This window comes from Anabrus simplex, chromosome 9, assembly GCF_040414725.1.
Source record: "Anabrus simplex isolate iqAnaSimp1 chromosome 9, ASM4041472v1, whole genome shotgun sequence".
NCBI lineage: Eukaryota > Metazoa > Arthropoda > Insecta > Orthoptera > Tettigoniidae > Anabrus > Anabrus simplex.
Window position 1 is genome coordinate 166,751,464 of NC_090273.1, and position 23,694 is coordinate 166,775,157.

The 23,694-nt window shown below is 37.6% G+C and overlaps 1 protein-coding gene across 1 annotated transcript in view; it reads right to left on the reverse strand.

Moving 5' to 3' along the window:
* LOC136881187 (UBX domain-containing protein 1) overlaps window positions 1–23,694 on the reverse strand; it is a 334,080-nt gene that overhangs the window by 93,113 nt on the left and 217,273 nt on the right. The gene's annotated exons all lie outside the window — the stretch shown is intronic.

Here is a 23,694-nt window from a genome sequence, read left to right on the forward strand (position 1 = left end):
TCCATCCCAAAACAACTGTACTGTCACTCCATAATCTGATCTGACCAATTTTTTCTTTCAAAGCACTCACTGTTGTTTTGACAAGTTGTGCAAGAAGAAGGGCTGCCTCCAATTCGAGTCTTCTCAACGAAATGGTTTTTAAAGGAGCTACTTTCGTCTTCGCACAAAGTAAATTGGAAATGTAGAGACCACTTTGCGTTTGACAAACTGCATAAATGCATGCTCCAAAAGCCTTCTCTGAAGCATCACTAAATCCAAACAAATCAAAAGAGCCAGAGCAATTCCCAGGATTTATGTTTCTCATAATTCTGATGTTGTTCAGTCTTTCTAATGACGTATAGTACTCGTTCCAAATCTGAAGGTGCTCTCGTGACAATGGCTGATCCCATTCAAATCCATCTACCCATAAGTGTTGCATCAACATCTTCCCTTTGATCAGTACTGGACCCACGAGTCCTAGTGGATCAAAAATCTGTGCGATTTTTGAGGCGACTTCTCTTTTGGATCTTGGTGACTGCTTTGCCAGCTCAACTCGAAACTTAAGGCAATCTTGTGCCGAGTCCCAGAGGAGTCCAAGAGTCTTACTAGCTTCACTTTTGTCTAAAACCAGTAAAGTCCCGTCGTCGCTTTTGCTCTCCAAATCCTGCAAGATCTCTTTGCTGTTGGACCTCCATTTCCTCAAATGCATTCCACCACTCTTGAGTATATTTTGTATTTGCCGCCGTAGCCCGATCACGTCTTCTAGAATGTCTCCTCCACTTAAGCAGTCATCCATATAAAAATCATCGCGAATAGCCTTTGCTGCTGCTGGAAATTCATTTTCATGAAGAGTAGCCAATTCATTTAGGCACCTCATGGCATGGTAAGGTGCTGATGCTGTTCCATATGTTACTGTATTCAACTGATAAATCCTCACAGGGGCTGAAGATTCCTCTTTCCACAAAATCTGCTGTAATGCTCGATCTTCAGGATGGATGAGGATTTGCCGAAACATCTTTTCCACATCTGCCGTCATGACGTACTTATGGCTGCGAAATCTAAGTACAATGTGAAAAAGATCTCGCTGTAAATTAGGTCCCGTCATGAGCTTGTCATTGAGTGATGTCCCGAGTGATGTTTTCGCCGAGGCATCAAATACCACTCTAACCTTTGTGGTGCCACTATCTGGACGTACCACTGGGTGATGGGGTATGAAGTATGAATTTGTTACATCTTGATTTTGGTTTGTATCAATCAAGCTCATATGCCCTAGTTTCTCATATTCATCCATGAAATCTGCATAAGCTGTCTTGAGTTCGGGGTGTCTGCTTAACCTCTTGACTAATGATTTTAGTCTGTTTAGTGCGTGTATTCTTGATTCTCCGAGGATGACATCTGGCTTAATGGGGAGCCTTACGATGAATCTACCTGTCATATCTCTTGAAACGGTGTCCGTGAACTGTCTTTCACATATTCTTTCTTCTGATGTGTAATGTTGAATCTCCGGAATTGCTTCTCGTTTCCAAAATTTCTCCATCTGATTTGATAATTGTTGATTGCTAATTTTCATGCATGTTGTTGATCCTTGTTTGTTCTCAAAAACTTCACCACCTATAATCCAGCCTAATCGGGTGTTTTGCAGAGCTGGTTGTCCTTCAGCTTCATTCTTGGGTGGACCTATGACTATTTTCCAATAAAGTCCTGCACCAATTAACATGTCGATGTCTCCAGGCTTGTTGAATGTGGGGTCTGCCAAGCGAATGTCCTTTGGAATAATAATCTTGTCCTTCTTGATCTCCAACTGTGGCAATCGTCCTGTTATAGTTGGCAAAACTAGAAATTCTGCTTTCACCTCAAATCCGTCATTCCTTGAAGCGAGGTGTACTCTCGTAATCCTTTTTGTTTCCACTTTGGAACAGTCTACTCCAATGATCTGTGTGTTTGTCTTGACATTCAGTAAACCAAGTTTCTTGTACAGACCTTCCTTTATTAGATTTGACTGAGATCACGGATCCAATAAGGCTCGGCATGTCATTCTTCTTCCGTGAACATCTTTCACATCAATTAAAGCTGTTGACAAAAGTATTTGTGATGTTATTCCTTTTGCCAAGCTCACATTGAGTGAAGCAGGTGAATGCTGAGATTCGACACACAGGTTTATGGGCACTTGATTTTCTTTAACATTTTGTTTCTGTTTGTCATCTTCTTCAGCATGTAAAAGTGTGTTGTGAAGAAGTCCACATTTCTTGCATTTTGATCCTCTGCAATTTCTTGCAATATGTCCTGGTTTCAAACAGTTATGACACTGTCCTTTTTACAAGTGATGAAAATCATTTTTCGTCCGTATTGAAAGTGTCATAAACTGTATATAGGATAATATCTTTTGTTTATTTCCACCTATTCAATACATTACAAGAAGTTGGCATTTATTTTAAAACATTATTCAGATGAGACATGTTTCGCCTCTCACTGTGAGGCATCTTCAGTCATTATCAAAAACCTTATAATGTTTTAAAATAAATGCCAACTTCTTGTAATGTATTGAATAGGTGGAAATAAACAAAAGATATTATCCTATATACAGTTTACTGTCCTTTTTCTCGAAGCAGTTTTCTTCTGTCTTCAACTGATCGTTTAATTAATTCTTCACATGTAAAAATGAGGTGACTTCCACCACACAGATTACAGCTTGCCTGAGACGTCGTCATAACTTTCTTGCTAGGTTGTCTGTCCTTCGGATTTGCCTTCGTGTTCAATGCCTTGGTTTTGTTATGATTTAAAAGCATGTATGATTGGGAATGCTCAGTTAAAAATTTCAAGAAATCATCCAATGTTGGCATCTTTTCTGGAGTGTTGCCTTTCACCCTTTCCTGCCAGTCTCTTTGCTCAATGAAATCCAGCTGCTTCTTTGCTAGATGAATAACCAATGTGTCCCAATATTGTACCGGTTGCTTCATTGCTTTTAATGAAGCCATGTGATTTTGAATATGAAATTGTAATTGCCTGAGTGATTCAGATTTGTTCTCTTTAAAAACTGTAGGAAACTTGAAAAGTTCATCTAGATGTGTCTCGATTATCATAATTTGATTATCATATGTATCTACAAGCAAGTTCCACGCACTTGTGTAGTTTTCTTCTGAAATGGTAAAACCTTGAATGACTTTGCGTGCCTCGCCCTGCAGAAGACCGATCAGATACTGATATTTTTGGACATTTGTTAGTTGAGTATCATTATGAATGGTTGACTCAAAACTGTTCTTAAAAAGCAACCATTTTGTGAATTCGCCGTTAAATTCCGGTAATTTAATTTCTGGTAATTTATGTATTCTTCTATTATGATGTTGTGGAACTTCCTGTTGATGAATGGCGTTGTTTACTGCCGTGTTCATTTGAGCTAGCAAATTATTTTGAACGGCATCTGCTTCATCTATTATCGTTTGCAGTTGTGTAACTGCGCGGAAATAAATAGATTCAAATAGCTCTCGCTCTCCCTCACATTCCTCTTCAAACTGTAGGGCAGCTATTTCATCAGTTATCTCTGTTTCCTCTATTTTCATTTGTACTTCTTCAAAAGAATTCCATAGCTCTTCACATTTTTTAATTCTAACCTCCGCCTCCGATTTTGACATGTCAGCTGTAATTGACTTTATTATTCTTGTTAACGTGCCCTTTACTCGACCACGCGATTGTTTCAATTTCGTTAGTTGCGACATATTGAAATTAAGGTTATGCTGTGTGAAAGTTCGAATGGATTGCGTGAAGGTTATGTGTAAGTGCAAAGGAATCGTGTTGGTGAATTGAGGTGATATGACAAAGGAATTTGGATCTTTTTTATTTATGATAACAGGAAGATCAATGGGCTTGAATTATTATTTTTTTCTTATTATTATGTTGATCACTGCATGTTTATGTTACGAAAACGTGCGCTGAGAGAAAGAGGCTAGAATCTAAGAGTACCGTATGTATAGCAAGGATGGTGTATATGTCAAAGAGACTCACGCTCTCACGGAGATTCTTGCCTTGAGCGGGTAAGAGAATGTAAAACTTGAAATCTTGTCTTTACTTCTTTGGATGTACCAAGTACGAAAACTCGAATCGTACTTGCCTGATTTATGCTGCAATCCGTTGAAGTTGTTGGCCTCAGCGGTCTGATCTTCGTTATGAACGAGAATGCAATATCCGTGAATGATTCCACGAATTCGAGATGTGTTGTATTTTTGCTCCGATGCTTGTTTTCACTTCTGGATTTCACTTTTCATGATCTTGCTTGTATTGAACATCTCAGGTTATTGAGAGCCGTGTTGTTGGGCGCCAATGTTTGTTTTTGATTTTGAAGTAAAGCAACTTGGTGCCTTCAATACTTTATTGCATTTGATATGTCTTAATGATGCGATATCACAACTTGATGACGGACATGACTGTTGCATGCGTAACCATTTTCAACAATACAAAATCATCTGACCAATTGGAAATAGGCTTAGAAAGTGCCAACTTCAATTAATGAAATAATTTTACAAAAATGAAAAATCTCTTCATAACAGAGGTACTATGTAATTCTTGAACAGATCCACTGAATCTTCTTTTTGGGCAGTCCATAACACCGTGCTGGATGGTTTGAGGCACATTATCACAGTCGCAGAATGGGTCTTCAGATTTTCCCCACTTGTGAAGCCAGAATTTACATCTTGCATGGTTTGTCCTGATTCTGTTTAGAGATGTCCATTCCCTTCTCGGTAAGCTGAAACCACGAGGAGCTCTACAAGGATGGTGAATTAAACACAGGTGGTCAGGATTTGAAGAGGTCCATTCTTCATGCCAGATCTCATCACCATCAAAATTTGTTTCCAGGAGCTTCTCGCCTAACTTCCATGATTTCTGGACTTTAATCTCTTCGATTTCTAAGGGTTGCAGTTTTGATGTAAGGGCAGTTGAGGATTACTGCGACATTTCTGCCATTCTCTTACAAGAGCCAGTTCTCTTCATATGTGACGGGGATGGATGTTGGATAAAACGGGTAACCCGTCTTCGAGCTCGTTCTATTTGCGGTGTTGCTCACAGGAGCAACTGCCGCCTTGGGCGCAACAGTCTTCTGGGAAGATGTTGCAATGGAAAATGACAAACCTGGCAGAGGCTGTGCTATCATGTTGAAGTCTAGTGTCTTGGCCGGTGCATTCAGAGAATTAAACTTACGGTGCGCTTCCTGGTAGGAAAGACCATCCAGGGTCTTGATCTCCTGGATCTTCTTCTCACTCAGATAGGTCGGACAGTTCCAATCCCAAGGAAAATGAAGACCAGAGCAGTTAGTGCACTTGTACAGAGGTGTGCACTCCTCTGCACCGTGAGCTACTTTCCCACATGTACCACACACAGACTGATTCGAACAACAAGATACCATGTGTCCGAATCTCTGGCATTGATAGCACCGCATAGGAGGCGGGATGTACGGCCTCACATCGCAACGATAGGTTGTTACCTTTACCTTCTCTGGCAACACTGACAATTTGAAGGAGACTATGAACGCACCCGTGGCAACATCTTCACCGTTGACTTTGCGCGTAATGCGCCAGACGTGTGTCACGCCACGGTGCTTCATGTCTTCCATCAATCACGGTGGAAAATAACTCCACGGACCAGATTCAAGGTTTTGTGCGCTATCACTTTGACGGGGATGTTGCCAAAGTGGTCGCACTTAAGCAACCGATCTGCTTGGAGCGCAGTGCTCGTCTTCAGAAGCAAACCGCCATTGTGCATTTTCTTAAGGTCCTCAAGTTCACCGTATACACCTTCAATGTGTCGACTGAAGAGAATTGATTTCACCAGCTTGAAATCGTGCCCATTGGTTCTGGTAGCCACCAGGAACCAAGGGAAGCTGGAACCCAGACTAATTTGCTGCGCTTGTTCCCAAGGGGTTGCCGCTCTTAGGGAATCAAAAGTTAAAGACTTGGGTCGCGAACTACCCGAGGTGGCAGGCGGAAGTGGTTTTGACGCCATGCCCGAAATCATCCCTCCGGAATGCCACCCACTCCGATCAGGGGTCTATGTAGCCGAACCAAGCAGCCAAGGCAATACTCACCTGGTCATAGTATTGTCCGGGGTCCGATGTTGGACGATACCTAATATGGGAGGACTGAGGCAATAAGCACAAGGACTCCCTTCCTCCAGTCACCAGCAATAGCATGTACCCAATAGCGTGTACAGAGCACTAAATATAAGTAAAAATAAATTGCCGGTCCCAAGCCCGGGGCCTCATTTTGCAAATGATGGGGAAGGAGGAGTAACGCCTCGTAAAAAAACCTGGGTCCATCTGGCTCTTAGGGTTACAGGTGAAACCTGGTCAACGGTCTCGAAGGCGGATGAAGAATTTATGTCCCAATGGCGGAGAGAGCGGAAGAACCTAGTGGAGTAAAGCACGAATAAAACATCATTTCGGACTAACAATCCGATCTTATCTTGGAATTAATTTCCTACCTTGTACAATGTACAATTTCAATTGCAGAATGGAAAGTCCGCTGAATGAAAGCACTACCCCAGGTGGTAGCTCGGAAGAGAAATCCACCATTGCATTATGCAATGCATCGGGACCTAGGGTTCTGGGGAGTCCCAACATCTGCAATAAGGGTGAGTCGGAGCATCCTTGGAATCCTTTCAGACTTAAATTTATGAGGAAATTCTTTGCAGTCACTCTTAATGTAAATTCCTTGCTAAAAACCGGCAAACAGAAAGAACTGGAAATTTTCTTAGATAGACATGAAATCCAGATCCTAGCAGCTCAAGAGACACGGTTTATGGATGAGAATGTAACTGAAAACAAAAATTATAGAATCTTTAAAGGTAAACCAACAATCAAAATTATGAACGGAATGCCACTACTAGGTACCGCCTTTTATGTCCATAAAGCAATAGTTGATAATGTTATGGAATTCAAATCTACTTCAGAAAGGTTATCTCTTCTCACACTTAAATGCAAGAAAAAAAAAATATACATTTGTTAACTGTCATGCACCAATAAATGAAGATAATAAAGAACCCAAGTAAAACTGAAGAATTCTGGAGTCTTCTAGATGATGAAATGTCAATAATTCCAAAATCAAATGTTATTATTCTACTAGGTGATTTTAATGCACAGATAGGCAAAGAAAAAGTTTTCAGCAAAACAATAGGGGCATATCCGGCACACAAAAGAACAAACAAAAATGGCATGAGACTAATTAATCTCTGTAAATCCTTTCACCTAAAATTAATGTCGACCTTCTTTAAGAAACTTCCAAGAAAGGCTAAAACATGGGTGTCCCCAAATCCGATGTTAGGTGAGTTTCAGTTGGACCATGTAGCTATTTCTCAAAAAAGTATTAAGGAAATTATGAATGTTAAAGTAATAAGAAGTGGGGAGTTTGACTCCGATCATTACCTCTCTAAAATTAAGCTAAAGCTTCTACCTCGCAGGAATCAAAGAAGGCCGAGAAAGTTAATGAAATACAACATAGATAGGCTCAACATTACACAAGCAACTATAGAAAAATTTCAGGAAGAAATTAAAATAACTCGGCATGGCAAATGGCCAGAATTATCTAAACAGATTAATAGTGCAGTGAAGAAAGTATTTGGATCAGTTAAAACTAAAAAGAAAGTATGGTGGAATAACGTATGTGAGGAAGCACTTATGGAAAGAACGAAAAAGTGGAAAAAATGGAAATGTTCCGGAAAGAATGAACACTATGAGCTATTGAAACAACAAAGAAAGGAAACAACAAGAATAATAAGGCAGGTTAAAAGATCTTTTGAAAAATCGCAGCTAGTAGAAATTGAGAATAATTTTGTAAGAAATAACTCCCGAAATTTCTATCAGACCTTTAAGAATAACCTGAAAGGTTATCATTCCCGGAGCATTTGCTTCAGAGATGCAAATGGTAATATTGGCCTTAACAATGCCAAGAATTGTGAGATTCTGGCAAAACACTTCGAACACCTGCTGAACTGGCCTGAACCAAATCATAAATTAGAATTTTCAGAAATTCAGAAAAATCTATAAGCTGATTCACCTCCAACAGCGGAAGACATAAAGGAAGCATTAAAAAATCTTAAAAATAACAAAGCTAGTGGGGAAGACTCCATAACAGCTGAACTTTTAAAATGGGCTGAACCAAAAATTATAGAAGATCTACAAATAATCTTTGAAGAAATTTGGGAAACAGAAAAGATCCCAGAGGATTGGAAAGTGGCTCTAATACACCCATTACACAACAAGGGTAACAAGCAAGATGTCAACAACTACAGAGGTATATCTCTCTTGCCAGTTGCTTACAAGATATTCTCAACAATACTACTAAATAGAGTAAAATCGACACTGGACAGTCAATTGGGTGAATATCAAGGTGGATTTAGAGAAGGAAGATCTTGCTCCGAAGAGGATTTTCAACCTGAAATCTATAATTCGACACAGATTAATAAACTCCAAAGACATAGTTGTAACATTTATTGACTTTAAAAAAGCTTTTGACTGTTGATAGGGAAACCCTAGATAAAGTAATCCGTGAATTTGGAGTTAAAACTAAACTGGCAAACCTAATTCGTGAAACACTTACAGACACTATCTCGAAAGTAAAATTTATGGGTGAAGTATCTCGACCTTTCAAAATAAATACAGGTGTCAGGCAGGGCGATGGTCTATCTCCACTCCTTTCCAATTGTGTCATGGAGAAAATTGTAAGAATTTGGAATGAAAAACTGAAAGAATCTAAAATATTGCCACTCATGCTGGGGAAGAAGAACAAAGGTGTTGCAATAAATTGCCTACCATTTGCAGATGACTTTGCCATACTTTCAGAAAGCCTTACAGATGCAGCAATGCAAGTCAATCTCCTTGAAAAGACAGGCAACATGACAGGCTTGAGAATCTCTGCCAAGAAAACAAAATTTTTGACGAATATAAAAAGTGCCCCGAAGTTTTTAGTAACGTATATTGGTCAAATAGAAAAGGTAAAGAAATTCAAATATTTGGGTGAGACTATTCAAGAAAATGGTTTAGAAAAATCTGCTATAGAGGAGAGGATACAAAAGATGGAAAGAGCATACGGTATAAATAAGAATACTTACAACAAAAAGTGCTTATCAAGAAAACTTAAAATAAAGCACTACAAAATAGTAGTGAAACCAGAATGCCTTTATGCCAGTGAATGTCTAGCACTGAACTACAAGCTTGATAAATTAGAAATATTAGCAAGAAGAATTATAAGGAAAATATTAGGTCCTCTAAGAATTGCAGAGTTTTGGAAATTAAGAGGTAACAATGAAATTTACCAGAATGTAGAAAACATATCAGAAACAATAAGAAAAAGGAGATTGCTACTTCTTGGACACATTTACAGAATGGCTGACAATAGACTAAACGAATCTTCAGGTACCTTTGGGGAAAGAAATCAACTACCACCTGGATTCAAGAAGTCAAGAAAGACCTGGAAAGGAACAACATTCGAGAAGAATTATTGGAAAGAAAGATTTTTAGGACCGGGCGAGTTGGCCGTGCGCGTAGAGGCACGCAGCTGTGAGCTTGCATCCGGGAGATAGTAGGTTCGAATCCCACTATCGGCAGCCCTGAAGATGTTTTTCCGTGGTTTCCCATTTTCACACCAGGCAAATGCTGGGGCTGCACCTTAATTAAGGCCACGGCCGCTTCCTTCCAACTCCTAGCCCTTTCCTACCCCATCCTCGCCATAAGACCTATCTGTGTCGGTGCGACGTAAAGCCCCTAGCAAAAAAAAAAAAAAGATTTTTAGGAAGAAAGTCTTACAAATGGAAGGATTCCAAGGGAGGAAGGAAAAGAAAACAGGCACAAAGTGAAAAGAAGACAGGAAAAAGAAACACAGTGAAACAATGAAAGAAGACTGGAAGAAAAGGAAAGAACAACTAAGGAGGAACAATTGAAATTGTAACGTGGTCCTTATAAGACCGGAACGCAAGAAGAAGAAAAATAATAATATGTCCTTTCGGCATTTGGTTGTGCGGGGACCTGTGTTGTTAGGCAGATACTACTGCCTAGGTACACGACACTCCCACACGCTGCTTCCTGGGTGGTCACTGGGACAGGCTTTCGAGCGTAGTCGCACACGTAGGTGCTCCATCGCCGGGCAGCACGCACATCAAAATTTTGGAATAGTCCACAACTGACCCTCGGAAAAACAATAAAAAATAAAGAGGGAACCATGGCCTTCTACGAGAGGCAGGGATTACCTGCGTATGTATTCAGCCTCTCCCACCCACAGGAGGTCCGACACATTATACCAACTAAGTTTTACAATATTTAAAATTCTTCCACCGTTTTGATACCTTTTTATGCCTTTTGGCAAATTTTTTATTTGTCAGCAGTACATGTTTCGTTCCTTATTTAGGAACATCAGCTGTTATTGTAGCTTAGGTGAATTGCTAAGATTTTAAACACGTTAATTTGCAGGTACATTGATTCACTTAAAAACTACTAAAAATACCAATTAAATTAAATTATATTAAAAACAATGTAGGGGTTAGTGTGTTAATGATATGAGAACGGATGATTACATAATTGGTCAGCTTAAAAACTATGTCTATTCATTTGAATAGTTGTTAAAAATTTCATTTTGTTACATTAAAATGTCTGTTTGCGGTTAAAAGTTTTAAAAAATGTTTGACTTCGTAACACTGTTCAAATTATTGGATGTTTTATCTTCTGTTCCTTCCAGGTAAGTTGTTATATATTATGAGTTTGCTTATGGTGCCTTTGATTGAGTCTAATGTGGAACTTTGAAGCTCATTGCTGATCAGTTTTTGTGAAGGGAGCTTCGTTCAATTTCTGAAATGGAATAAAATAAGGAAATGGGAATTTGTTTAAAAAACATGTGTCTTTACGTAATAACTAAATGTATAAAAAAAAAGTTCTTTACCTTGCTATTGTTAGACTCCAATTCTACTGTGACCCTGGAGGGATGTTTGTTGCTGCTTTGCGTCTTGTATAGTAATGGTGTGTGCGTTCCGTTGTACGCTCCTCCTTACGGGGAGGCAAGGTTGCGGAGAGGGGAGGGGGCGTGTCGGTTACTGTCACGGCATCAACTTTAGGAGGTCTAGGGAGAGGGGGTGTACAAAATGGCGGAGTTTCGGTCTTATTTATCCTTTTACTATTTGTATTGCGTCTTTTGCCTAAAATTTCAGGACTTGATAGTGTCCCTTCAAATATAGGGTTTCTAATGTCAATAGTTTCATTCAGGTTATTGTCCTGATTGCTTTTTTGTTCTAAATAAATGTATAGATTTTCTAATGTATTTAGAAGAGCTCCTTTGTTTATTTTATGCAATATAGTTAAATCCATCTCTATGGTTGTGAATTGATGTCCGGTTGAACTCATGTGTTGGCCCATCGCGGAATTTTTTTTATGTTTTTCAGCGTTGACATGCTCTTGGTATCTTACAGTAAAACTGTGCCCTGTTTTTTTTACATTGGTGAACTTCAATTTATAAACTCCTGATTCAGAATGTTTGTTTTTTCCTAAGGAATTAACACTATTGTAATTAAATAATTTATGCTTTGTGTTATTGCTGGTTGAATATGCGATCTGATAATTATATTTTCTAAACAAATTGGTTACTGTGTATAAATTAGGGTTATTAAACGTGAACTTGGCGTATTTGTCTTTCTTTTTTGTTTCGGGTTTTAGGTTAGTTTGTAATTTCTGTTTGAATTTACCGATTATTTTGTTTATTATTTTTAGTTCAAAACCGTTGTATTGGGCTTGTTTGCAAATAAAGAGCAGTTCTTTTTCTCTTTCTGTGTGTGTAAGGGGTATATTAAACGCTCTATATATGTAACTGTAATAAGCTGGCCTTTTTTGCGATTCTGGGTGCAATGAGTAGTTCTTTATTGTAATGGGAGTAAAAGTGGGTTTTCTGTGTATCTTGAAGACAAACTCTTCCTTTTTCCGTGTTACATTTATGTCTAAAAAGTTAATGGAGCTTTCTTTTTCTTTCTCTAATGTAAACTTTATTCTGGAATCAAGTGTATTTAATTTATTGAGGATATCGTCACTGTTATTCTCTCTTCGATCTATTACGGCAAAAGTGTCGTCCACAAAGCGTATCCATAAATTGAGACCTTCTATTTGTCCTATTATTTTGGTATGTTCGAGGTAATCAAGATAAATATCGGCTAAAATGCCCGAAGCGGGAGCACCCATTGGGAGGCCTTCTTGTCTATATATTTTATTACTGAAAGTGAAGTAATTGTGTTTAGTAACAAATTTAAGTATATTAGTGAAATCTTCTACTTCTGGTATGCCGAGTTGTTTACGTTCTATAAGATTCTCCCTGATAATTTTTATTGCTTCATCCACTGGAATATTTGTATACGTGTCCTTGATATCAAAGGAACATGTTACTTGATGTGGTGTTAATTTAAAGTTTTTGAGTACTTTGCAAAAGTCGACTGAATTTTTTATTGGTGTCTTGTTGTGAAAAACGTAATGTTTGGTTAGGAATGTATGTACGTATTGCGATGTTTTATAAGTAGGGCTGTTACGGTTGCGTTTCTTAATAGTTTTTTTAACTCTTTATGAGTTTTAGTTGTAGGGTCTCGATCTATTTCCGAAAAAGAGCTATTATTGAAGAAAGTTTTTTTTTTTTTTTATATATTCCTCCTTATATAAAACTACTGTTGTCCCTCCCTTGTCCGCGTTGGTAATTACTATTTCCTCTTGTTTTATTTTATGTGATAAACTTGAAGTAGGTTTATTTCTGTTATGGGAAACTATTAAGCCTTTTACTAGGTTCGGAATTTTCTTTTTTCTTTTTTTCTTTTTTTTTTTTTTTGCTAGTGGCTTTATGTCGCACCGACACAGACAGGTTTTATGGCGACGATGGGATAGGAAAGGCCTAGGAGTTGGAAGGAAGCGGCCGTGGCCTTAATTAAGGTACAGCCCCAATATTTGCCTGGTGTGAAAATGGGAAACCATGGAAAACCATCTTCAGGGCTGCCGATAGTGGGATTCGAACCTACTATCTCCCGGATGCAAGCTCACAATTTTCTTTTTTACCTCGTGCCTGACGTCATTCTGAACTTCGTTAGGGAGTTTTTTGTATAGCTGTTTCTACTTCTGCAATGGTAGTTATAAGCTCTTTTTCTTTGTTTCTACCTATCCAATTGAAATTAGGGCCTTTACTTAGGGTTTTCATTTCCTCCTCAGTGAGATTAACCTTAGAAATATTCTTAACGGGCAACCAGAAGTAGAAGATTTCATTAATATACTTAAATTCGTTACTAAACACAATTACTTCACTTTCAATAATAAAATATATAGACAAGAAGGCCTCCCAATGGGTGCTCCCGCTTCGGGCATTTTAGCCAATATTTATCTTGATTACCTTGAACGTACCAAAATAATAGGACAAATAGAAGGTCTCAATTTATGGATACGCTTTGTGGACGACACTTTTGCCGTAATAGATCGAAGAGAGAATAACAGTGACGATATCCTCAATAAATTAAATACACTTGATTCCAGAATAAAGTTTACATTAGAGAAAGAAAAAGAAAGCTCCATTAACTTTTTAGACATAAATGTAACACGAAAAAAGGAAGAGTTTGTCTTCAAGATACACAGAAAACCCACTTTTACTCCCATTACAATAAAGAACTACTCATTGCACCCAGAATCGCAAAAAAGGCCAGCTTATTACAGTTACATATATAGAGCGTTTAATATACCCCTTACACACACAGAAAGAGAAAAAGAACTGCTCTTTATTCGCAAACAAGCCCAATACAATGGTTTTGAACCAAAAATAATAAACAAAATAATCGGTAAATTCAAACAGAAATAACAAACTAACCTAAAACCCGAAACAAAAAAGAAAGACAAATACGCCAAGTCCACGTTTAATAACCCTAATTTATACACAGTAACCAATTTGTTTAGAAAATATAATTATCAGATCGCATATTCAACCAGCAATAACACAAAGCATAAATTATTTAATTACAATAGTGTTAATTCCTTAGGAAAAAACAAACATTCTGAATCAGGAGTTTATAAATTGAAGTTCACCAATGTAAAAAAAAACAGGGCACAGTTTTACTGTAAGATACCAAGAGCATGTCAACGCTGAAAGACAAAAAAATTTCCGCGATGGGCCAACACATGAGTTCAACCGGACATCAATTCACAACCATAGAGAAAGATTTAACTATATTGCATAAAATAAACAAAGGAGCTCTTCTAAATACATTAGAAAATCTATACATTTATTTAGAACAAAAAAGCAATCAGGACAATAACCTGAATGAAACTATTGACATTAGAAACCCTATATTTGAAGGGACACTATCAAGTCCTGAAATTTTAGGCAAAAGACGCAATACAAATAGTAAAAGGATAAATAAGACCGAAACTCCACCATTTTGTACACCCCCTCTCCCTAGACCTCCTAAAGTTGATGCCGTGACAGTAACCGACACGCCCCCTCCCCTCTCCGCAACCTTGCCTCCCCGTAAGGAGGAGCGTACAACGGAACGCACACACCATTACTATACAAGACGCAAAGCAGCAACAAACATCCCTCCAGGGTCACAGTAGAATTGGAGTCTAACAATAGCAAGGTAAAGAACTTTTTTTTATACATTTAGTTATTACGTAAAGACACATGTTTTTTAAACAAATTCCCATTTCCTTATTTTATTTCATTTCAGAAATTGAAACGAAGCTCCCTTCACAAAAACTGATCAGCAATGAGCTTCAAAGTTCCACATTAGACTCAATCAAAGGCACCATAAGCAAACTCATAATATATAACAACTTACCTGGAAGGAACAGAAGATAAAACATCCAATAATTTGAACAGTGTTACGAAGTCAAACATTTTTTAAAACTTTTAACCGCAAACAGACATTTTAATGTAACAAAATGAAATTTTTAACAACTATTCAAATGAATAGACATAGTTTTTAAGCTGACCAACTATGTAATAATTCGTTCTCATATCATTAACACACTAACCCCTACATTGTTTTTAATATAATTTAATTTAATTGGTATTTTTAGTAGTTTTTAAGTGAATCAATGTGTCTGCAAATTAACGTGTTTAAAATCTTAGCAATTCACCTAAGCTACAATAACAGCTGAGGATGTTCCTAAATAAGGAACGAAACATGTACTGCTAACAAATAAAAAATTTGCCAAAAGGCATAAAAAGGTATCAAAACGGTGGAAGAATTTTAAATATTGTAAAACTTAGTGATTCAATTTTGATACAGAAAATGAAGTTGATTACTTGCAACATTATACCAAACCACAATCCATATCCGTGCCTAGGTCGTCCCTTACGACAGGCATGGGATACCGCGGGTGTATTCTACATGTGCGTCCCCCACCCGGAGGGGATAGTGTGTTTGGTCCGGGAGAGGTATTTTTTTCCCTCAAGTCCGCCGGCAAGCCGGTTAGGAGCCCCTATCTGCCACATGGGAGTATCACCTCTTCCCCTGCTATGCCAGCGCAGTAGGTTCATGGAAAACTGCCAATGAAGATCAAATTTTTTAATAGTTGCACTCTCGAAAGGTTTGAAAAGAAAAATTTCATAATGTTCCGTATTGAACTGTATCACAATTAAATTGAAATAAGAAATAAAATGGTTCAACCTATTCAATACAAGTAAATAAGAAATATAGTGTTGCATTCTTATCAGATTAAAAGCGGTACCGGTTTCGACCACCAATCTGGGTCATCATCAGCCGATTAAAACTACAACAAGAAATTAAAGGATAAGTCTTTCAAAAGCAGTTGAAGAGGAAGACAATAAGGATTAGCACCACGTTAACACAAGACAAAACCAAACCCACTGCATTTTCTAATTTTACTTTCACTCAAGATGCTTATAAAATAACCAATGTTCTTAAAAAACATAACATGAAAATTTCTTTTAGAAGCAATAACTGAAATCTTGATATATTACACAACTCTAAATCACTAAATAAATCTAATGCTTTTTCTAAATCTGGAGTATACAGATCGAAATGTAACAACTGTAGCTCCTCGTACGTTGGACAGACTGGACACAACTTTAATATCAGATACTCCGAACATATCAACGCCATTAAATACAACAGATTCTCTGCTATAGGACAACACATACAAGACTCCAAGCATAATTTCACCAATATTGAAAAAGACATAAAATTACTTAAAATTATTAACAAAGGCCCCCTTCTAAACACTACTGAAAATTGTTTTATTCACCTTGACCAATACTTCAACCCTAATTTCAATTTAAACGATATTTCTGAAACACCCAATATTCTTTTCCACTTCCTAATTCTTCTTCTCAAAAATGCTAAATTTCTAAACCCAAATTCAATTTTCCATGCCTTACACAGTTCCTACCAACGTTTTGTACCTCCAATAACCCATCCTCCTAATACACCCGAAACTACCCCTCATTTACTTCCTTATCCTATCCTTTCCCATCTTCTTTTAACTTCCAGTTCTTTTAATCTTCCCTTATCTACTAATCCTCCTCCTTTATTACCTTATCCATCTTCTCTTTTCACCTCTCCTCTTGAAAAATATATATATTTTCCTAATTGAACAGTACACCATATTATCACCTACAGTTCAGATTATTACAACATTCCAATTTACCTTACTCATACCTTACGCTACCTTAAGCTACCTTAAGTATGACCCGAATTTTTATCTTCAAGAAATAACATGCTATGCATCATTTGTTTCCAATATTGCACTTTTTACCATTTTTCTCATAATTGTTTCTTACGTCAACTGTTCTGCATCTCTTAAGAATCTACAAGATCCTACTAATATTGATACACACATCAATTATATTAAATTGTAGTATATATATTTCTGCGACTGAAGCATGAAAAGCCTTGATCATTAAGCTATTCACCGAGTTTCATCGGCATTTCGAAGCACAGTGCCGGACATTCATTAGGTCTATGTTGCGCTGATCTTCAGGAGCTAGCATCTCACTTTAATTAAACGACTTGTCTTCGACTTCTACACATTTTTGTGACTTCGCGCCTGACAGTGTAACATATGAATAGTAACACAGTAAAGGTTTCCACCTATTCAGTACTAATATGTATTTACAATGTTATAAATTACATGGAACTAGTTTCGAGCCACCTAGGGGTCATCATCAGCCATATTAAAGCATACATATGTTTTTGTCGAATCCTAAAACATGTTATTTTTAACTGTAATAACCATATGGATTTCTTCACTTTTGACAATGTTATATATCAACAAGATGGTTTGGCAATGGGGTCACCGGCCTCAGGCATCTTGGCAGAAATATACCTGGACTTCCTCGAACACACCAAAATTTACAATGAATTTGGAAACATTCTCTTTTGGGCCAGATATGTTGACGATGTCTTCGTAATCATGAATGAGCAATCAATTAATGCCTCCACCACCCTCTTAAAACTCAACACTATTGATTCTCATATCAAATTCACCTAGAATCCGAATCAAATCAAAAAATCAACTTCCTAGATTTAACTATCACTAGAAACTCAGATTCTTTCAGTTATAAAATATTCAGAAAACCTACTCAAACAGCCTCCACCATTCGCCAAGATTCAGTGCACCCCCAGTCCCACAAACGAGCCACATACAACAACCTAGTTCACCGAGCCTTCAGCATACCTATGTCCAATAAAGATCTAAAGAACGAACTTAACACAATTCGCAGAATTGCAAAATACAACGGCTTCAGCAATCATTTTATAGAAAGGATAATCAATAAACACAAACATCGCCCTAAAACTACCCTCAAAAAAGAAGTGACTAAACCTCTAACATTTTCCACCTTCACGTTCAACAATGATATCTACAAGTTAACCGATATCTTCAAGAAACAAGGCGTTAAAATAGCCTTCAAAACCAACAATAAGAACATGAACGTCTTACACAATACTTCACACATCAACAAGACCAGCAGTTTTTTAAAATCAGGAGTTTACAGGATCAAATGTAACACCTGTGAAAAATCCTACATCGGACAAACCGGTAGAAACTTCAATACCAGATACCACGAACACACTAATGCAATAAAATACAACAGGTTTTCAGCCATCGGCCAACACATGCATGATTATAACCATAATTTCACCAATATCGAACAGGACATGGACATCCTCGAATTAGCAAACAAAGGCCCTTTACTCAATATAATGGAAAATTACTACATACACCTAGACCAATACTTCAACGCCAGTCACAATCTCAATGAAATCTCAGAGAAACCCAACATACTCTTCGATCTATTCATCACTTTCCTCAGAAACAATAATGCAGCCAACCAAAACTCAATCCTAAGTCTAACCAAAGGTACTTTTCCGAGACAATTACCCTTTCTCCCGCACCCTTCAGCCCCGCCTTAAAAGCTCCCCACCCCGACTTCACCCCAAGCCACCCCCCACTCTTCCTAACCCGCACGCGCCTGCCCTCCTCTCTGCCCACACTTCTCTCCCCGCCACCAATCGCACACCATCAGCTATACTACACACACCGCAGCGCGAGGTAAGCGTCCTTTCACTTTATGTTAACCTTTTCCTATCTCCATTTTTTGTTTTTACCGACTTTCTCCATTTAAACAGGTCCAATTTGGTTTCCGCTAAGAACTGAGAATTAATACATCCATGCGCAGTATCCACCTTCTTCTTAACCAGAAATTCAAAAATAACTTCACGTCCAACAATCAACAACGCAACCGATCAACACAGCTTTAATACACCAAATGCCTAATTTCTCCGCTTAAGTGATCAGTGTCAAGCCGACTCGACATCAAAAGAGTATCACTCTTTACTCTCCAGACTTTGTATATACTTGTATATATGTTTATATGTGTTATTTTACATTGATTCTTTAGTACGAGGACTACTGACATCCACGAGGTTATATTTTTACAACTCTAAGCACCCCACTTGTACTTTGTTCCAAACTTGTTTGTATATATATTATTATTTACTACTCACCTGTACCATACTAACATTTCTCATCTCATTACCACACTTCACTTTATAAATTATTACAGTTAAAAATAACAAGTTTTAGGATTCGACAAAAACTTATGTATGCTTTAATATGGCTGATGATGACCCCTAGGTGGGTCGAAACTAGTTCCATGTAATTTATAATATTGTAAATACATATTAGTACTGAATAGGTGGAAACCTTTACTGTGTTACTATTCATATGTTATTCTCAGTTCAGTACGGACCAACAACATGAAATTCATAACCCTGACAGTGTATGCAGGCTGTTGACCTCTCGTCGTAAACATTTTGAAGCACAGTGCCAAACATTGCTTGCGCCGTGCTTCATATAAGCACTTGTCTTGGATTTAAAATCACACAGTGCTAATCCTTATTGCCTTATATTGCCTCTTCAACTGCTTTTGAAAGACTTATCCTTTAATTTCTTGTCTCCCTATGCACTGTTTTTGTATTTTTAATCGGCTGATGATGACCCAGATTGGTGGTCAAAACCGGTACCACTTTTAATCTAATAAGAATGTAACACTACATTTCTTATTTACTTGTATTGAATAGGTTGAACCATTTTATTTCTTATTTCAATTAAATTGAGGTTTGACCTTCTCAATTTTAGCGGTCCCGTTCTCAATGATCATGTCCAATGTTGGTTAGGTGTGTTTGCCTTATTTTTAAATAGTCAGGAGGGCAGCGAAAAATTGAGAAGCTTTGTTAGAGAAGATAACAGATGCCAGGTAAAATGTATGTTTTTCTTTTTTTTTGCAAGCTGCTTTTCGTCCCACCGACACACATAGGTCTTATGGCGACAATGGGAGAGGAAAAGGCTAGAAGTACAAAGGAAGTGGCCGTGGTCTTATTTAAGGTACAGCCCCAGTATTTGTCTGGTGTAAAAATGGGCCACAGAAAACCATCTTCAGGGCTGCCGACTGTGGAGTTCGGACCCACTATCTCCCAAATACTGGATACTGGCCGCACTTAAGCGACTGCAGCTATCAAGCTCGGTAAATATATGTGATACATAGTGGAAACCGCCAATGAAGTTCAAATCTGTAATGGAAAAAAAAAGAGGTGGTATGAGAAACTTGGGCTAATACGTGAAAAATAAGTGTGAAAAAAACTTTTAAACTTATAAGTAGTTGTCCTCTCGAAACAGCCTGACCTTCTCAAATTTAATGGTCCCGTTCTTACTGATCGTGTCTATTGACGGTTCAGCTGTGTTTGCGAGGATGGGAGGACTGAAAGGGAAGGAGTGAGGGGGGAAGAGGACGGGGGTGCACGGCTGGTGGGGAGAGGGGGATAGAGGAAGCGGTAGAGAGTTGGAGAGATGGAAGCGGGGTTTGTTTTTATTATAGAAGTTCTGACAAATATATGGAAATGTTTCAAGCAGAATTTTCTTTTTACCATTGATTTCATTTAAATCATGAGAGGGGTTCATAAACTGATCTATATCAACGTGGATGCTCTCGAGAACTTTGAGCAAGGTGCGTTTTTGCTTATAATGCAAGGATCTCAAGATCTTTATCTATTGATGTGTTATGATGCTCACTCAAAGACGAAAAACGATTATGTTTGAGTGTTGCGATGTTCGGCGTATCTTATGACAAAATTGCAGTCTGTTTGACTGACATCGCTGGAATTACGGGATTGGCATTCTAATATGTAAACTCCGGAGTTCAAGTATCTAATATTATTGCTATTTAGAGCATATTGTCGTTGCCGGGACAAAACCCCGTATGTGATAATATTTTTTGAGATAACTGACCTGCAGCACATACATTATGAAGAGCGATAATGCCTCGACAATATTCACGCAATATTGCACCTCAGATGACAGAACCTTTCCGGCCAAAGTTTCACATAGGAGGTTTTGTCCCGGCAGCGACGATATGCCATTATAACGAATGCCAGTTTAACAAAACGTTCAGATTAGCAAAATTATTTTTAGGCCCTTTCCCTTTTCCCTATTTAATGTATGTTAAAATATTTCATTGTAACAAATTTCGAACTTTCAGTATAATGAATTAAAATGTAGCCTTTTTGCTTATATCATTATTTCATGCACATATATATATCCTAATTTTCCTCTCATTTAATATATACAGTGCTAAGTTTTTTTGTGTGTGTAAATTCATGTTGAAATAACGTAGATTCTTCAACAGGTTTAGCAATGGGCGAGTTCTTAAGAACTGACTTATTTCAGTATAACAAAATTTCACTATAACACAGTAAATTCTGAGGTCCCCAAAATTTTGTTATACTGAAATTTTACTGTATACATTTTCCAGTTTGCTAACGTTTTGCCCCAGTTTGCCAATTTGGACTCATCAGTTGATAACTACCACACCTAGGAAGACGCATGGCTAGTGAATACAGTGGAGACCGCTGCATAGCTACTTGGAGCCACAGGCAGTGCCAATGCACTAGGAGAGACCTGATGCCTGCTAAGCCATCAGATGAACATTTTGTTTGAAGTTTAAAAAAATCTGGCTCTGTCCTTGCTCTGTGGCTTTAGATTATCATTATTATTATTATTATTATTTATTCGCATTTATGCGGACACCATTAGGATGTTTGTACTGTATGCCCTCCTTTTAATATGTTATTGTTGCGGCCTCCATTACAGTTGGTCATTATCACTGCCCTGGTCATCCCGTTGTTATTACTGTCTGTAACTGGTCAAGGATTGATGCGGAGATGTGGTGGTTATTGAGAGCGGAGCATCACGGGATGCGGCTTTGTTGTGGTGGAGTTAGTTTTTTGTTGTGTGGTTGACAGGCGTATGTAGGGAAAATTAGTGTGAATGTTTTTTGGGCATTCATAATTGTATAAGCACACATTTGGTGCTAGATACTACTACCACCTGAGATTATGTTCCAGGCCTAGCTACATGACAAACTATGTAAACTTTCAGTATAATTGTTTGTGATTCAATGGGTTTTATGCTTTGTTTCATTTTTTTTCTTTTACATCGCACCAACACAGATAGGTCTTATGGCGACGATGGAAGCGGTCGTGGTCTTAAGGTACAGCCCCAGCATTTACCTAGTGTAAAAATGGGAAACCATGGAACACCATCTTCAGGGTTGCCGACAGTGGGGTTTGAACCCACTATCCCCCGGGTGCAAGCTCACAGCTGCGCCCCCCTAATCGCAGAGCCGTTTCGCCTTGTGTTCCTTTACATTATGTTTTATTCCATGACTAAATTGCTTTCGCTAGCTTAGAATCTTTCGGTAGAAAAGAGAGTCCAGATCACGGCTTGTTCAAGGCCATTTTTGGTCCTCCTTTTCCTTTGGTTCAATACAGTGTCGCTCCGGGCTCGGCTACGATGTTATGCCTCGCCCTTTCCGTAGGTACAGGTTTCTTGATTGTTGTTTAGTATTAAAAACTTCATTTTTTGTCCGTATTGACTCAAGATTTTACAATGCTTAGTAAAGCTAAAGGTTCCACCTATTCAATACGTTATCGTAATGGTCTATTTAGAACATCACATATTTATTTAACTTATCATAAAATACATCTTTGGGACCGGTTTCGGCAATCCACTATGCCATCATCAGCCATTGAGTTTTTTATAGCAAGGAACATTCAAAATTTAAAAATATGCAATAGCAAGTCCTATTCTTACATGAAAAACATTAAAAATATAGCTAAATAGTTGTTCCTCACTCTCTCTGCACGCTGTTACATTCAACCTGAGGTCCGTACTGGTTCGAGATTAACATTATTTACGGCCCATTTCCATCTGGCACATAAAATAATATTCAAGATCTTAACCATAGTTTCGGCCTCAGCCACACAGTTATTTACATTGGAAAATACTAGAAGCAAGGTTCAATACTCAAACAAGAAAAAACACATCAGAATCTGCTACTTCTTACATAGTCAAACAGACTGTTGTGTCAATAAGTTTTAAGGAAGAAGAACCTGTATTTATTATCTAAAACAGTACAAGTCGCATATTATGAGGAACTAAGAAACTGTGTTTAAAAAATGACAGAGGTTTTTATAGAAACATTCATCAATTTTATAGAAAATTTCCTGTGTATCAACTATATCAAACCATAGTCTTTTTAAGCACCTAAAAAACAATTCTAGACGCACCAAATAATACTATATTTTTTAACAAGACATGTTACTTGTATAACATAACAAAGGGTTAATACTAACTAGCCAAGTTTTAATATTTTTCATGTAAAATAGGACTTGTTGTTTTAAAACTGTGGTTTAAATGGCAAAAGTAGATTCTTTTATCAATTTTACATGATTCTATTGTACATAAGGTATACCAAATCATAGACTTTGCCAATTATATATAAAAAATAATTTTAGATGCACTAAATAATATTGTATTTTTCAAAAAAGACATGTTATTTGTATAGTACAATGGGCCTATGCTATTTAGCTATATTTTTAATGTTTTTCATGTAAGAATAGGACTTGCTATTGCATATTTTTAAATTTTGAATGTTCCTTGCTATAAAAAACTCAATGGCTGATAATGGCATAGTGGATTGCCGAAACCGGTCCCAAAGATGTATTTTATGATAAGTTAAATATGTGATGTTCTAAATAGACCATTACGATAACGTATTGAATAGGTGGAATCTTTAGCTTTACTAAGCATTGTAAAATTCTTGATTGTTGGGTTTGTGTCGGTTAAAGTCACTAATGCAGGCCCCTAAACACGTA